This window comes from Perognathus longimembris, chromosome 3 (genome assembly GCF_023159225.1).
Source record: "Perognathus longimembris pacificus isolate PPM17 chromosome 3, ASM2315922v1, whole genome shotgun sequence".
NCBI classification, from domain to species: domain Eukaryota; kingdom Metazoa; phylum Chordata; class Mammalia; order Rodentia; family Heteromyidae; genus Perognathus; species Perognathus longimembris.
This window is the reverse complement of record NC_063163.1, coordinates 41,997,109-42,013,266: the sequence shown is the minus strand read 5'-3', so window position 1 is coordinate 42,013,266 and position 16,158 is coordinate 41,997,109.

The following is a 16,158-nucleotide window of genomic DNA, read 5'->3' as shown; positions in this document are numbered from 1 at the left end:
AAACAGTTTTGAAAGTATTGCTTTTGTAGTTGTTTGTCTTTTTTTTACCCTGTGTCTCTCAATTTTGGTATTCCCTTTCAATTTCCTAGTTCTAATACCAGTATAGATGGTTTCCAATATACTCAGATAAGATTACAGAGATAGTGTAGATACAACCACAGGAAGGTGATACAAGATCATCATCAATAGTAGAAGCTACAGATACACATGGGACGTTGAAAGTAGTTACAACTGTGATATAACAATCGTTTCCCTAACATGGAGTTCATTTCACTTAGCATCATCTTATGTGATCATAAGGGTATAGCTATTGGGCTAAAGTCCCCAATGTCTTACATGGCAGATGGGGTCCTAAATAACTTCCCTTCTGCCTCCCCTTCTAGCCTTGTAGTCAGGCAAAGTCATTTCCCTTCTATTATGCAAGCAAGTCAAATTGTTTTTCTTCCTTTCTGATTAGGCAAATACCAGTTGCTTTTATATAGTGAATGATTTAAAGCATCTAATATTCCATTGCCAAATGATATTCTAGTACTCTATAATAAAATACTGGGTACCCTGCATACAGTTAATTCAAGGTCTCCATTTCTTTGCTACCATACCTAAAATGAATCAGATTTCCCTGTTTAGTAGGATTTTCGCTTTTGCAGAAGGAAATGAGGTTCTGGGCCACAGACACTTATTATTTAAAGATAAAACACGAAATTCGGTGCTTGTGGCACCCAATCACAGTTCAAAGCCAGCCGAGGCAAGAAAGTCTGTGAGACTCTGTGTGTGTGTGTGTGTGTGTGTGTGTGTGTGTGTGTGTGTGTGTGTGTGACTCACTCTTATCTTCAATTAATCACTCCAAAGCCAGAAGTAGAGGTCTGGCTCAAGTGGTAGAGTGCCAGCTTGGAGCAGAAAAGCTCATGTCCAAAGTTTAAGCCCCAGTAATGGCATGTGTTTCTATGTGCATATGTGTGTTCACACATGAGATAGAGTCACCCCACAAGTACTCTATATGTTCAGATTGCTGAACTTGAGTATACTTTCTCCGGCCTATCAGAGATTTATCATAATCCCGTAAAAGACACAGATTTCCTTGGAAAAACAAAGTACAGCTTGAAAATACAAAGGGCTCATCCTCACTCTTTTCTGAAAATAACACATAAAACCTCTTCACATAGTATTGCTTAGCATTTACACCTAGCAAAAATGTAACTAACAATCTATCATAAAATTCTCCTTATGTAATCACAATAGAATCTACTGTCACACACAGCATTTATGAGCTGGAGACAACCTCAGAGATGTGTCCCCCATCCCCTCATTTGATAGAAGAAGGAAGGGATGCCCAGGCAGGTGAAGTGTTGGCCTTTCAGGATCTGACGCAGTGGCAGAGCTTGGGCAGGTACATGTCACCTGAAGGACCTCCATTCTAGCACACCTGTTCTGCCTTTCCTCATTAAAAGTCTCACTAACATGATTATGGCATGGTCTGCAAAGATTCACCACACAAACTCATAGGCTGACATAGGTCAACGATTGGGTCTCACAAGATGGTTCCTTCAGCCACTGTAATCCAGGTCAGGGTGGCAATTCTATGCACAAGACCATACAGGTTTCTGAGGTAAGCTGAGTGGCAGTTAGACATGACTTCTTTGTGAAGCTCGGAAGGCTCTTTGGGCTTTTCACCCACAGTGAATGGGTGGTTGTCTGTGAAGCTGAATCACTACTTTGATGTATTCTTGGGTATTGTCTGACTTTCAACAGAAAAGCAATGTCTAGAGCAGTAGGACTTACAGCACTTATAAAATGCACCTTTCTTCATCATGTCTTTCATGCAGTGGGGTGGTGGTGGTGATCTTTTGGATTTAGCCTTTCTTTAACCAAGTGGTGACTGGTATTTTGTTGTTCTGATTCTTTGTGGAGGAGGAGGAGGTGAAGATTTGATGGCATCTTGATGGACCATCTTGCCTGTCTCATATGTTTTCCTCAAAGCAGTTAACATGAGCAAGTGTTCATACTTGTTTCTGGGTTTCTATGTTTTTCTGTTTGCAATCTGCCTTCCCACTGCACAGAATGTTTTGTGAGACTTGACTGGATGGTTTGCTTTCTCTGCCGAATAAGCAGAATCTGAAATAGTGTCTGGTCTGTAGCATGAAGGAATGAATCATTGAGGGGAATGGTTCTAGAGTCTAGATCCAGCTATTCCTGAACACCGGTTCTGTCTCAGGCCCAAGCTTGGAGAGTCTAGGCCTTTATATGGGATTCATCTTTGCTTCTTTCTCAACTCTGACATTGGCTCCACCTCTGAGATCTTGTTCCACTATTTTTCAGCAGAACTTTACTTTCCTGGTCCTCCTCAAGTGTTCACTGAGTTTTTCTGGAAACCAACATACTATGTTTGAAATAATAGTTGTGACCCATTAAAACTTAAAAAAATATGATCTTATTTGTTTCAGAGATAGGTGAGAACAGGGGAATTCTGGTTTATGCTTAGAAATAAAGTCAGAATATTTGTGTTATATGAAACACTAAGAAATTTTAGTAGTGGATATTAATAAGGAACACATGCAATGTCTTATTATTATTGTCAGAGAAGTTATATTAGTCAGTGAAGTAAAGAGATAAATTACATTCTGCTCAATTCTCAAATGGATCATACTATCTCTATAAACAAACAAACAAACCACCTGGCTTTTTTTAAGCTGTTATTCAGAAGTGCTTCCCAGTTTTGCATTATAATGGAAATGAATATTGAGTTAGCAAGGACAAGGTTGACAAGAAGTGAGAACTATGGGAAAATTTAACATGAAACCTATATTTTCCAGAGATTTTCAGAATGAAAAAGGATGAATGGGGAAATATAATTTAAAATAAAAATTTTCTGCTGGGGTGACTCATGACTATAATCCTAGCTTCTGAGGAGACTGAGATTTGAGGATTGCAGCTCAAACCCAACCCGGGCTGGAAAGTCTATGAGATTCTTACCTCCAATTAATCAGCAAAAATGCAGAAGTAGAGTTGTGGCTCAAGTGGCAGAGTACTAGCCTTGAGCAAAAAAGCTAAGGGACAGTGTTTAGGCCTGGATTTCAAGCTCTGGTATTGGGGCACACATGCACAAATGCACATTCACATGCATACACACATGCATACACACTTGCTCACGCACGTATCTTCTGAAAATGTTTTTGCTAAAATAGTGGAGAAAGAAAACATTTTATCTTTGAATAAGCATTAGACCAGTGTGTGCTATATATCTTGGCAACTAAGACATTGTGAAGACCGAGAGAAATCTTATTCCCTCATATACCCAGGCAGGTCACAAAGCGAAGCACATCACATACTTCTAAATGCATATAATAGCATGTCCTCAAGTAAAATGACTTGACAGCACACTTGTCAGACTTAGTTCTTCCTAACTTTTCCTGGTACCTAAGGTAGTCATCTGTTAGTTAATTAGGTTTTTCTAAAGGAAAACAAAGTTTCTACTGCTGTGACAGTGAGTAGCTTGCAACTTGATGCAAGATACCTACTGAAAGTAGGCATCTAATTCCCCATAGAAATTTCCAGATAAGGGCTCTGTCTTCCCTGAGAGTATATATACATTTCAAAGAGTTGGCTCCCAGAAAATGTCTCTCCCTGAGAAGAAAAGAAAAATAAAAGAAATAAATTTTAAAAAATGTTTACATATGTCTCAAAGGGTCAGAGAAGGGGTAACACGCTTTCAGAACAAAAAAATGTTCTAAAAATGGAGGGGGGAATGCAGACCAGATTTAGGTTCACAGCAACATTGAGAGGAAGGTTCAGATACTTCCCACATGCCCTTGCCCCCCACAACTGCCCCATCATCAACAAGCCTGAGAGTGGTGCATTTATTACCACATGTGAATCAACTCTCACCTGTCATTGTCACTCAGTCTATAGTTTACATTGAGCCCCCCTCCCCCCCAAGTACATTTTATGGGCTTCAACAAATGTACAATGGCATGTGCCTCTCATTACAGTGCCAGGCAGATTTTCATTGCCCTAAAGCCTTTTCATCCCCTGCAGAGTCTTGCCTCTTCCACAATACCATGTATGTCTTATAATGTCATGTATATGGCTTATAATAATATGTCACATTGTGAGCTTTCACTTAGTGGCATTCACTGAAGCTTCCTCTCTGTTTTTCCATGGATTGATAACTCAGTTCTTTTGGATGCCAATTAATATTTAATTAACATAGTTCTTTTGGATGCCAAAAATATTTAATTTAATAATATAATTTAAGTGGATGTAGCATAGTTTATTTATCTACTAAAAGATATCATGGTTTCTTTCAGACTCTGGCAATAATCAACAAAGCTTCCATAAAAATCCTTGTGCGGGTTTAAGTATAGGCCTAGCTTCTAACTCCTTTGGATAAATACCAAGGAGCTCAGCCACTGGATCACAGAATAAGATAGTTTAGTGTTGCAGGAATCCACCAAACTGTCTTATAAACTGGCTGCCATCAACTCCCATCCCTGCTAGAAATGAAAGGGGGTTTCTGTTGCTCCAAATCTTCTCCAGCATTGTGACTTGCCATTTTGTCATGAGTAGTGTGCCTTCTTGCTCTTTCTAACTTGCCCTTCTCCAGTGACATACCTTGTGAAGCATCCGTTCCTGTGTTTGTTTGCCATCTTTACATCTTCTTCGTTAAGGTCAATTGAGGTCTTTTCAGGTCTTTGGCTCATGTATTTTCTTTACTGTTTTCTTATTATTAAAGTGTGCTCTTTGTATCATGAACAACAATCATTTGTTCCACCTTTTCCTTATGCCTGAGAGAATGTTCCTATTGGCTTTGGAAGGATGTATTTGTACCCTGATGTATGTCACCCATTCTTTTCTTGCTTGCATAGTTTCTGAAAAGTCAAATGTCCTTCCTTCCTTCCTTCCTTCCTTCCTTCCTTCCTTCCTTCCTTCCTTCCTTCCTTCCTTCCTTCCTTCCTTCCCACCAACAGTATTCTCATATTCTCTCTCTCTCTCTCTCTCTCTCTCTCTCTCTCTCGTATTGGAGCTTGAACTCAGGGCTTTAGTGTTACTTAGCTTTTCCTTCTCACTTGTGGTGATCTACCACTTGAGTGATACCTCTGCTTCTGGTGTTTTGCTGGTTAATTGGTGATAAGAGTCTTCTAGTTGGTTTTGAATTGCAAGTTTCAGTCTCCTGGGTAACTAGTATTGCAGGTGTGAGCCACAAACCCTCTGCTTAAATGTGACCCTTTTTGGTTTTGGTACTACAAGGATATGAACTCAGTGCTTTGTTGCAGATGTAATTTTTATCTTTGTTTCTCCATAGGTAAGGCGTCTTTATTTTCTGCTTTTCAGAATTTCTTTATCTTTGAATTTCTGTAGTTTCAAAATGACATGCCTAGGTATAGTAGCTTTATTTTGTTGTCAATGTTTCTTTGCTTTTCAGGGGAGTTATTTATCTTCATGGTATTTTCTGAGCTTTCTGAATTTAGGATTGCTTTCTGACATTAATTTTGTGGAATTTCCTGTCATTATTTCAGATATTTCTTTTGCTTCTTTCTCTTTTCCTATTCTGCTATTTCTATCTTATACATTCTATATTTTGTGTAGTTGTCCTATAGTACGTGGATATTCTGATTTGGATTTTTATTTCTTTTATCCTTTGGGTTTATTTTGCTTTTCAATTTTGGGGGTCTTAATTGAGATATCATCAAGCTCATAGTGTGTGTGTGTGTGTGTGTGTGTGTGTGTGTGTGTGTGTGTGTGTGCTTGCCACTCTTGCAGCTGGAACTCAATACTTGGGCTCTGTTCCCTGACTTATTTTGCTCGAGGTTAGCACTCTATCACTCTATCACTTGAGCCACAGCTTCCCTTCTGGCTTCTCTGAGAGAAGAGTCTTACAGACTTTCTTTCCAGGTTGGCTTGAACTAAGATCTTCAGATCTCAGCCTCCCGAGTGGTTAAGATTACAGTGTGAGCCACCAGCACCAGCTGCTGTTGTGTTTTAACCTCAGAGATTCTCTCATTATGTGTAGTCTAAGTTCACTACATACTTCCTTTTTTGTTTTACAGAGACTTTTATTTTGTTTTTCTACCTCTAGTATTTTCTCTTTTTATTTTTTAATCATTATTAAAAAGGTGATATGTAGAGGGGTTACAGTTTAGTATTTTCTTTTGTTTCTTTGACTTGACTTCTGTCTTTCTACTACTAGTGCCTCTCTGTTCTTGCAAGCTATCTATTTTGTCCATGAAAGTCATTAGGGTATAAACTGCACTTATATGTAGACATTTAGGTGCTGAGTTCTGGGGACAAGTTAGCTGTACTATATAGTCTGTGTCTACCAGGTCTGTGTCTCTGAACTGTGAGCTTTACAAATATTTTGGAAAACCATATCTTTTTTTTGAATAGGATGTCTTGTATGGCTGGAGTCAAATGTTTTCCTTCTCCTATTTGGCAAGTGAGGACTGGATGAAACTGAGTATTACCTTCATCAGGTAATTAACTGCTTTAGTTCAGAAGCACTGACTTCCCACTGGATCCCACAGGTAGTGGAAAGCAGGATAAAAGTTTAGCCCTCATTTTGCATTTGTCTCCTTTGTCTTAAACTTTGAGTCAAACGCTGGCTTAACTCTACACATAAACCCATTAATCACTCAAGGAATGTTTGTCTTAAAAACTGGTGATACCTAACCTCTCAGTCCCTTTCAAGGCTGAAAGCACAACAAGGAGAGCAATGCAGGCATCTTACTGTCAGCTTTTACAATATCTATTCCAAATCCCAAACACGGCTCCAGAAAGTCTGGATGGAGTCCTTGTCTTACATTTAGTGACCTTGGATTTCAGGAACCAGAGAACCCCAGAAACTGTGCTAAGATCACCACCAGGAAGGGGTAATCATCTCTTGGGAATTGATTTGTTCCTCAAGCATTGAGGACTTCTTTTGGCCACCTGATAGAACCAAAGCTGAGATAATGAGCAATAAGACCACACTTGGATCAAGTGTGCTTATTATACAGACTTCTCAACTTTCTGCCTCCAGTTTTTCTCAGAACCTAAACCTCATGTCTGTTTCCCAAAGGTGGGATAAGATACTTTATCCTGTTCATGTGACTCAAATCCTTTCTTGTCTGGTTTACTATTACTTCCACTTCTTTTCTTTCCTTCCTTCCTTCCTTCCTTCCTTCCTTTTTTCCTTCCTTCCTCCCTTTCTTTGCTTCTTTGGGGTCTGTGGCCACAGCTGTCTTCTGGAGCGCCTGATCAGGCCTCTGGCTAGCAGTCTTGTGACAGGAATACTAGCCAATTAGACTCTGGTTAACTAAGTCCTTATAAAGCAAAGCAGGAAATGCTGGCACATTCCAAAATGGGTCTCTTCTCTTCCCTCTGTTAGAAGATGAGGGCAAGTTTCTCTGGTATTTACAGTGAATATTGCCTGGAATTCAAGTCATGAGTGTTCTGTCCCTGGAGCTATGTCCTGTGAGTCTCCATGGATGAGTCCCTGCACTGGTAAGGTCCTCTTTCCCCTGGCCCTATCTCTGTTGGAAATGTTTCATGATATTTGGGTGTCATATAAAAATAAAAACATCACCTTGTAGGTAACTGTGCAAGGCAAGATTTTACTTCTGCATGCAGACCTGCTACAGATAGGAAAGCCAAGTATGCCAGCATACTGGACAGCCAGGGCACCTAGGTTTTTATTCCTAATGCTATTGACTTTTGTTTTGATTGGTCAGAACCTGGCTAGTTTTAAAGTAGTAAAGTTTATTCAAGCTGTCAACCCAAACCAGGACATCTGATTAAGACTTATCAGGAAAAACAATTCTTACTCAGCTGGAGTGTTATCACTTGAGACAGGCCTCTAGCCCCTAGAACAACAATTCTTAAACAGTATATGGCTTGACTAAAATAGTTTCTGGTAAGATGATGGCTACCCTCAAAATGGCAGTGTTTATGTAAAGAACCATTTTGGCAGAAAAGATTCGAACTCCTACAGTGTTAGTCTAGGTACAGAAGTTAGTGAGTCCCCATTGCTTTTATAAATCTTAGAAAACTTGTTTGTGGTTTTTGTCAGTCAGTTCAACTTTTCACTTGTTAGAATAAAGTGGTAGTTTCCAAGTTCTTTACATAACTGGAAACACCTTAACAGTTGATCTTCTGACTTTTTTTTATCCTCTGTTAACAAATTGAACCTTTCTAGTCTCAGATCTTTAAGTTTTGCAATTAGCAATACAATGAAAACAAGAGGACAGCATTTGCTTGAAGGCCATCACGTGATAATGCAGAAAAATACCCACCCCTATCTGGAGATGAGGCCATTTTTCATTTCTGCAGAGCATTTCAATTATGTTACCAATTAATTGTTTTAGTTAAGAGAGAAAATAATAAATTATCCCCTCATTTTAAAGATAGGTAATTTCCTTGCCATGATTTGTTACCACATTTCCTAAGAAATTCAGTCATTTTAGTTGCTGTTCTGTAGAGATAGAAAATGATGTGCCTGAACATCTGACATTTTCCTTCTCACAATAGCCTGGGTTATGGACCAGGTGGGGCTGAAGCAGAGGACCTGGGTTTCATTTTTCACAGAATGGGAGCCCGTGATGCTAGAAATGCACTGGATGCTTTCCACTAAGGAAGGGATTGTTTGCTCGTTTATGCAGACTGAAAGTTTAAGCTTAAAAATTTTCCAGAAAACTGCCAATTATTCTTCACTGATCAATCTAAGATCTAGCTGAAGTTTCCTTTGTTTTTAGTGAACTGTATCCTGCTGAACCAAATCTCCATAGACACTAGATAATTAGTGATAATGAGAATGTTCTGGAAAGCAAATTTAGGCTTGGAGCCAAAGAAGCTCATGGTCATTTACATGGGCTTATAGCACTTTTATTTGGCACTAGGAGGGAGATTGTATGAGAGTTTTTAGATGAGTAAGGAAGCAAATATGAACATGTCGAACTCATCTTACTCAAATGTATTTCTGTGGAGTTTATCCACTTATAAAACTGTCTTCATGTGGCACCTTTGATATTGTTTCTTAGGGTTGTAGATTACGTGGCTCACCTTGTGTGAGGTGCAGTTTCTAGAAGTAAGAACACCTGGAGTTCAATACTACCTTGACCACACTTCCTCCTGCAAAACAAAATATAACTATAACCTATAACCAAACTAGCTTTACAGGCACTGAATAGAACTTAGTGTTTCTTCCAAAAGCTCATAACTTTTAAAATATTGTTTCTGGTTTTCTACTCTGAATCCTTCAATATAAATGTCACCTCAATACGAGGCTAAATAGCAGTTCATATTTTGGGCTATCTGCCAAATGCTAACCTTAAAATTCTACACTGTATGGAAAATAATAGGGAACAAAAATTGTTTGATTTGACTTCATCTACCCTGGCATAATTTATACATGCTTAGTATATAATGAATATAATCATGTGATGGGAGTGCACAATTAGTAGATGAATGGGTTGGTTTTATTATGTGGAATTTAATAAACCACTTGCCACTGCATCTTTTGAAGCCAACTTATAAAAATATGAGTCACATTTGCTCAGATGTGAATGTTGTCACAAAGCCTTCATTTTGGTTAGATTCTTATAAAAAGAATAATGATGATCATCAATATATTAAAACATCAGGAAGAAGCCACAGCACGATGTCAGGAAATGGGCATGAGATTGGTTTAAGATAATGCTTCCATTAGTAATATAAAAGTTATAGTAGAGAAGTAGGAAGAAAGTCTCTCAAAAATCATGATAAAATGCAATTTCCCCAAGAATTAATCCTTTTTAATTTTTATTTTAGCTGTACCTTTGCATAACTGTAGGAGGTCCAGAAATCTCCCAGTTATATTATTATTATTATTAGTGGTGGTAGTGGAGCTTGAACTCAGGGTTTTTTGCTTTTGCTTGGCCTTTTCACTTAATGCTTGCATTCTACTACCTGAGCCACAGCTATGTCTCTGGCTTTTTGGTGGTTAATTGGAGATCTAAGTCTCATAGACTTTGCTGCCTAGGTTAGCTTCAAAGTGTGATACTTCGATTTCCACCTCCTGAGCAGCCAGGTTTACAGGCATGAGCTACCCGTGCCCAGCTATTCTCAGCCACTTCAAATACCTTAAAATCTTTTCTATCAAAGTCATTTCATAAGTCAGTTAAAAATAAGTTACATTAACTTCTGAGATTTGTTCCCTGCAGAATTTGTAAGGCAGTTTATGTTAACTGTTTTGCACCACCAAGTGTGAGATAGCACAGAGGATGAAAATAGCTTCCCCCAAATGGAGAGGGAGCTGCTGCTGTGCATTTGGAAACATTGGCAGAGCCCTTACATTCAGAGGGTGAACAAGGTGATTTTTCAAAGATGTTAGACAAGAAGTTATCTTTATGTTTGTGAAACAATGAGGAGTGTATTTCAATTTTATCTTATTCTTATTTTTAACTGGGACATGTACAGTACTGGGGCTTGCATTTGGGGTCTGGATGCTGGCCCTTAGCTTTTTTGCTCAAATCAGAGCTTCACTTCTGGCTCTTTAGCAGATAATTGGAGCTAAGAGACTCAAGAAATTTGCTACCAGGGCTGGAGTCAAACCATAATCCTTAGATTTCAGGCACCTGAGTAGCTAGTATTACAGGTATGATTCACCAGCACCTACCAATATTTTTATTAGTTATTGGAGCGTTGTTACAAAAAGTTATTAACAGAGCATATTAAGAGTGCAGTTATTTTCTCCTTTCCTCATTCAAGTAGAACCTAAACACCATGTCCTACTACTGCAGGTATTGACCCGCTATTTGTATTCTGAGATTTTGGTTGCCATCACTTCTAAAGCATTGGTTTTTACACACTAGGATCCCTGAAGCCTTGTGCTGGGCCCTGGGCAGAGGTGAGGTCTGCCTCCATGTGGTGGTCTGAGATGTGTCGGCCAGCTTATCACAACAAGGACATGTAGCTGGGATGGGGATCCTTATCACTCAGAACTGAAAAATGTACTAAAGTATTGGGATTCTCGGCTGCGCGTGCCTCCCCCGCTGGCAGGGGAAGCGTTGGGCATATCCCATGGGGTAGAACCGAGAATAGGTGAAGAGCCGCGCCCTGCCCACTTGATGCCCAAGAACGACCCGTAGGTGGTCCGGGGAGAAATCACAGCAATGTCCAACGTCTTCATTCCAGGTTTGGGTTTATATAGCAGTAATGACGGCAGGAAGGGGAGGGATTTGGAGTGGCTAGCTAGGCATGGAGATAGGCTGGTTAGGCTGTCCTTCACAGGTGACGTCATGGGACTTCCCCTAAGGGCGGAAGTCACAGCCCCCAGTACGGCCTCTGGGTTCATCATCTGCAGCCATCTTGGTGCACACGTAGTCTGAGGCGAGAGGCGGGGCTGGTTAGAGCCACCTTTCCAGTTCCGGACGGGAGGAGGCAGCCGGGGCTAGCAGCCACATGGCCCCAGGGCTGGAGAAGAGGCGGGCCTGCTAGGACTGCCTCTTAAAGCTGCAAGCCAATGCCCCACACTATTGTCTAAGGTTTGGGCCCTAGGTAACACTCCTAGTTTTATGGAAACCTGCCAAAGGGTGACGTTGAACGTATCAAGGTTTTGGCTCTTTTTAGGTGCTAAATAATATTCCCCTTCTCTCCCCCAAATGCCCATACTTTTTTCCTTATAACCTATAAATATGTTACCTCATATCATAATATTTGAGATGAGGTGATTACTGTGGATTATTCAAATAAACTTTTAAATGTCATTGTAACAGCCTTATGTGAAGGAGGCAGATGCAAATATGACCAGTGGCAGAGAGGAAAAGCAGAAAAGCAGAGAAGGAACTGAAATGCTTTGCAAATGGGAGAAGGGTCCACAGGCCAGGACTCAAGGAAGCCATGGGAGCTGAGAAATGTCCAGGAAATGGAGTCTCCTCTCAGAACCTCTGCACAAAGCTGGCACTTTTTCAACCTAGTGAAACACATTTATGACTTCTGAAGTCAAGAAATCAGAGCAGAATCTTGTCTCTTACTTTGTGGTAATTTATTTTAGCCCTAACAGGAAGTCTATACAGGCATTGTTAACAAGGACGGTTCACTGCTGTTTCTAAGGCACAAATGTAAGAATCAATACCATTTTTATTTTGGACTGCTGGAGATGCAGATATTAACAAACAAATGTAAAGGCAGGGTTTTGAAGAAATGATATATGTCTGGACATAATTAAAGCATCTAAGTTCCAATGCCAGTACTTAAAATGTATGAGGGGAATAAATCAAGAATGAAAAATGAATACACAAGTTGTATGCCTGTGGCTTACTCCTGTAACCCTAAGTATTCAGGAGGCTGAGGTCTGAGCATTTCTGTTAGAAGCCAGCTGGGGCAGGAAAGTCTGTGAGACTCTTCATCAAAAAAGCTGAATGTGGAGCTGTGGCTCAAATGGTAGAATGCTAGCCTAGAGCAAAGAAGCTAAGGGACAGTATTCAGGGTGTGAGTTCAAGCTCCAGTACAAGTATTAGTGCCCCCCCCCCATAGCATAATTTGTTTCACTAAATTCTATTCCATCTAAGCAACCAGTATGTTGGAAATAATGGCAAAAACCTTGGACTGTTGGGACAGGACCCTTCAAATATCAGGGTATAAAAGATATATAGAAAGTCTTTAAAGCAGATTGGTCGCTTCCTCTACTGTCTAGTTGCCCGACCTCAGGTCAGCTTTCCTGGGAACAGATAATCGTTGAGTAAAACCTCCTGTAGAAGTGAACCTCTTAGATCCTAGTGAAGTAAGTTTCATAAAAGGTAATGTATCCTGGGGCTGTAGGAAGGATTTTGCTTTTTGCTTTGCTTTGCTAGCACAGTTCACAAGAGCAGAATTAAAGAGAACAGAGGAAGGGAAGTAGGGAAGAGGTAGGGTTCTTGCTGAACTGGACTATAGACAACTTTTTTTGTGCCATGAAATTGAAAATGAGTAGGTTTTTTTTTTTTTCCTGTTGGATAAGGTATGGCAAATGTTGAAACTGTCTGGTTTAATAGAACATAACATTTATGAGAAGGTCTTCAAAGTGATAGCCATATTTATCAAAGGTATTACAGATCAGAATACAATAAAGATACTTGTGTATCACAATCATTGCTCTAGTATTCACCATAGTCTAGAAGCAGCCCAGATGTCCTTTAGCAGACATATGGATCAAGAAAATATGACACATACCTACATATATAGTGGAATCTTATCAAGAAAAATAATGTATCCTTTTCAGGAAAATGAGTGGCCGTGAAAAAAGAAGTCAGGTTCATAGAGACTAAGAATTCATGTTTTCTCTCCTATGTGGAAGTTAGAGATAAATTATAAATATATATTTAAATACATGCTGGGTCATATGTATATACATAAACATATTAAATAAAGATGGTAATATACAGGGAAGTATTCCAATTGTGTAACTTCTTTGAATGACTAACTTGCAGTTTAACCAAATGAATATCAGGAAGTAGAACAGGTGGGAAAGGGGAAACATGAATGAAGAGGGAACTGGTAGAAGAGTCATAATAGTCAATGCATATATTAGAAAATGGAAAATTGAGGGGATAGATGGGATTGATATTGGTGCAGGAGAATGATCAAAGGAGGGATACCGATCTAGGTGCATTGTGCTCATAAACTGACATGTTGAATCAAAACTCTTGTACAACTACTTAAAGATAATGAAGAATAAAGTGCTCACCATAAAATTTCCCTCTGGTGGGACAGGCACATTGAGTTTCTTAGGAAATGATTTCCACTTGTAGAGAAAATCGCATTCAGATTTTTGATTGTTGTGCAATTTATCTCAGGAGTTTCCTGCATGCTTTGGAGTAATGTTTGCTTTCTGGAGAAAAGAAAAAGTCATTAATTAAAACTGCTTGAGAGCAGTGAAATAATAGACCCATGCAAATTGATTTCTAGTACTCAGTGTTTCACAATTAGTCATTTTTAATGAATACATGTGAAAAAAGGTGATAGTGTTTTTTGTTTTGTGACATGCATATGTCCTTTGAACAAATCCTCAGCCCTGCCCATACCATATGAGAAAGGTTTTGTCAAGGGTGCTAGCAGAAAGAACATAATACAAAAACAAACAAACAAACAGTACCTTTTACCTTTAACATAGAAAAATGTATTTGCTGTGAAGGCCTGAAACAAGTAGAGTGTGAAAATGGATTTTGGTTTGAAGCTCTTTCAGGATCTTGTGCGAGGCTGACATCCTGTGGGAGTAGGTAGAGACTTGAGAGGGGAGCTGATAGGGTGTTAGGAGAAGCTACAGAAGATATGATTTGCACTATAGAATAAATTGCATGGGTGGTGGATGTGAGACAAGTTAGGCAAATGCCACAGTCAAGCAAGCAAGAGACACTGTATGTTTGGGTCAAGGGGCAAAATGGAAGTTAAAATAAAATAATGAGTTAAATCCAATGAGAGTTGGAAAGCAATAGGATTCTGGCTTATTAATGGCCTAAATGTGAACTCCTAGGTCATCAATACACTAAGCAATAAAGATTTTTTTCGGCTTCTTGCCTTTAGAATCATTATAATTTCTTAGATTGTTTTACAAAGGTTCCCAAGTGACATTTTGCCAGAATCATAGGGTGACCTAAAATGTGGTCAGCTGAAGAAGAAATCTGTCCTAGGAAAAACTGGACTGTTAAATATTCATATTGAAATATACCTTTGTTTGTTATAAAAGCTAAGTATAAAAATTTCATGCTCTTAGGTTATAACTGTAATCTAGTTTTTTAATCCAATATTTAATTCCAGCTTAGTGGTCTTTTCATAATTTTGAGATCACATAAATTTCATCCCTAACAGGAAAAATTAGTTCCTTTGTGGCATTTACAGTACAAAATTTACAGAACTTCTAAACTATATTTATATTTACATTTATATATAATATTTATACTTATATATAAACTATATATCATAGATTCTAATAATATTGATATGTAATAACAATTATTTGAATTAGTTCCACTGCTGATAATCTGTATCTTGTCCTTGTGAGGGTAAGAAGAAGATAGCCCAGAGATGAAGACCTATATTTTTATTTCCTCATGCTACCTTGGCCTTGCTTCTTGACAGTATCCATGTCACTGTTAAAACCATGGTGGCCAGGTGCTGCTGGCCCACACCTGTAATCCTAGCTACTCAGGAAGCTGAGGTATGAGGGTCACAATTTGAAACTAGCTCTGTTAGGAATGTCTGTGAGATTCTTATCTCCAACTAAACACACACACATACACACACATGCATGTGCACACTGGAAGTGGAGCTGTGGCTCAAGTGGTAGACTGTTAGCCTTGAGAAAAAAAACTTCTGGACAGTGCCCAGGAGCTGAGTTCAAGACCCAGGACTGGTACCCCCCAAAAAAATCCTAGTTTGGATGCTAATTTAGATGGATCCCTTAGAGATCAAAAGGGAGTTTCAGAAGGAAAGATGGCTACTGATGAGCAAGTAAGTAGAGCTTTTGGTAGCCAAATATATAAGAATCATTTCACCATTTTAACAAACAGTATCATAAGGAAGGAACTTTCTAAAATATCATTACCAGATGTTGGTTGTCATAGCCTTATGATTTCAGTAGGCAAAACCAATATATTAGTTTACATTCTCTGGAGATTAGAGAGATTCGGTGATTAACTGAAATTGGAAACTCAATTGTTTGGGGAAAAATAGAAAAGATTTGCTAGGTTGCTGAGCTTGGTATACATGGGAACTATGTGAAGGGTGAGAAGAGGACCTGGGGTTAGTTGATAAACTATGAGGGAGAGGAGAATTAATAGAACATTATCAAAATAACAGAGTGGCTCTCCTCTGCTTATTCTCTCCTAGGATTACTCTTTACGATTTTTATTTTATTTTATTTTTTAAATTTTTATTGTCAAACTGATATACAGAGCAGTTACAGTTTCATACGTTAGACATTGGATACATTTCTTGTACTGTGTGTTACCTCCTCCCTCATTCCCCCCTCCCCAACCCCTTCTCTCTTTCCCCCCATGAGTTGTTCAGTAGATTTACACTAAACAGTTTTGCAAGTATTGCTTTAGTAATCGTTTTTTTTTTTTTACCCTATGTCTCTCAATTTTGGTATTCCCTTTCAGTTTCCAAGTTCTAATACCTGTATACACAGTTTCCAATGTACTCAGATAAGATACAGAGATAGTGAAGGTACAA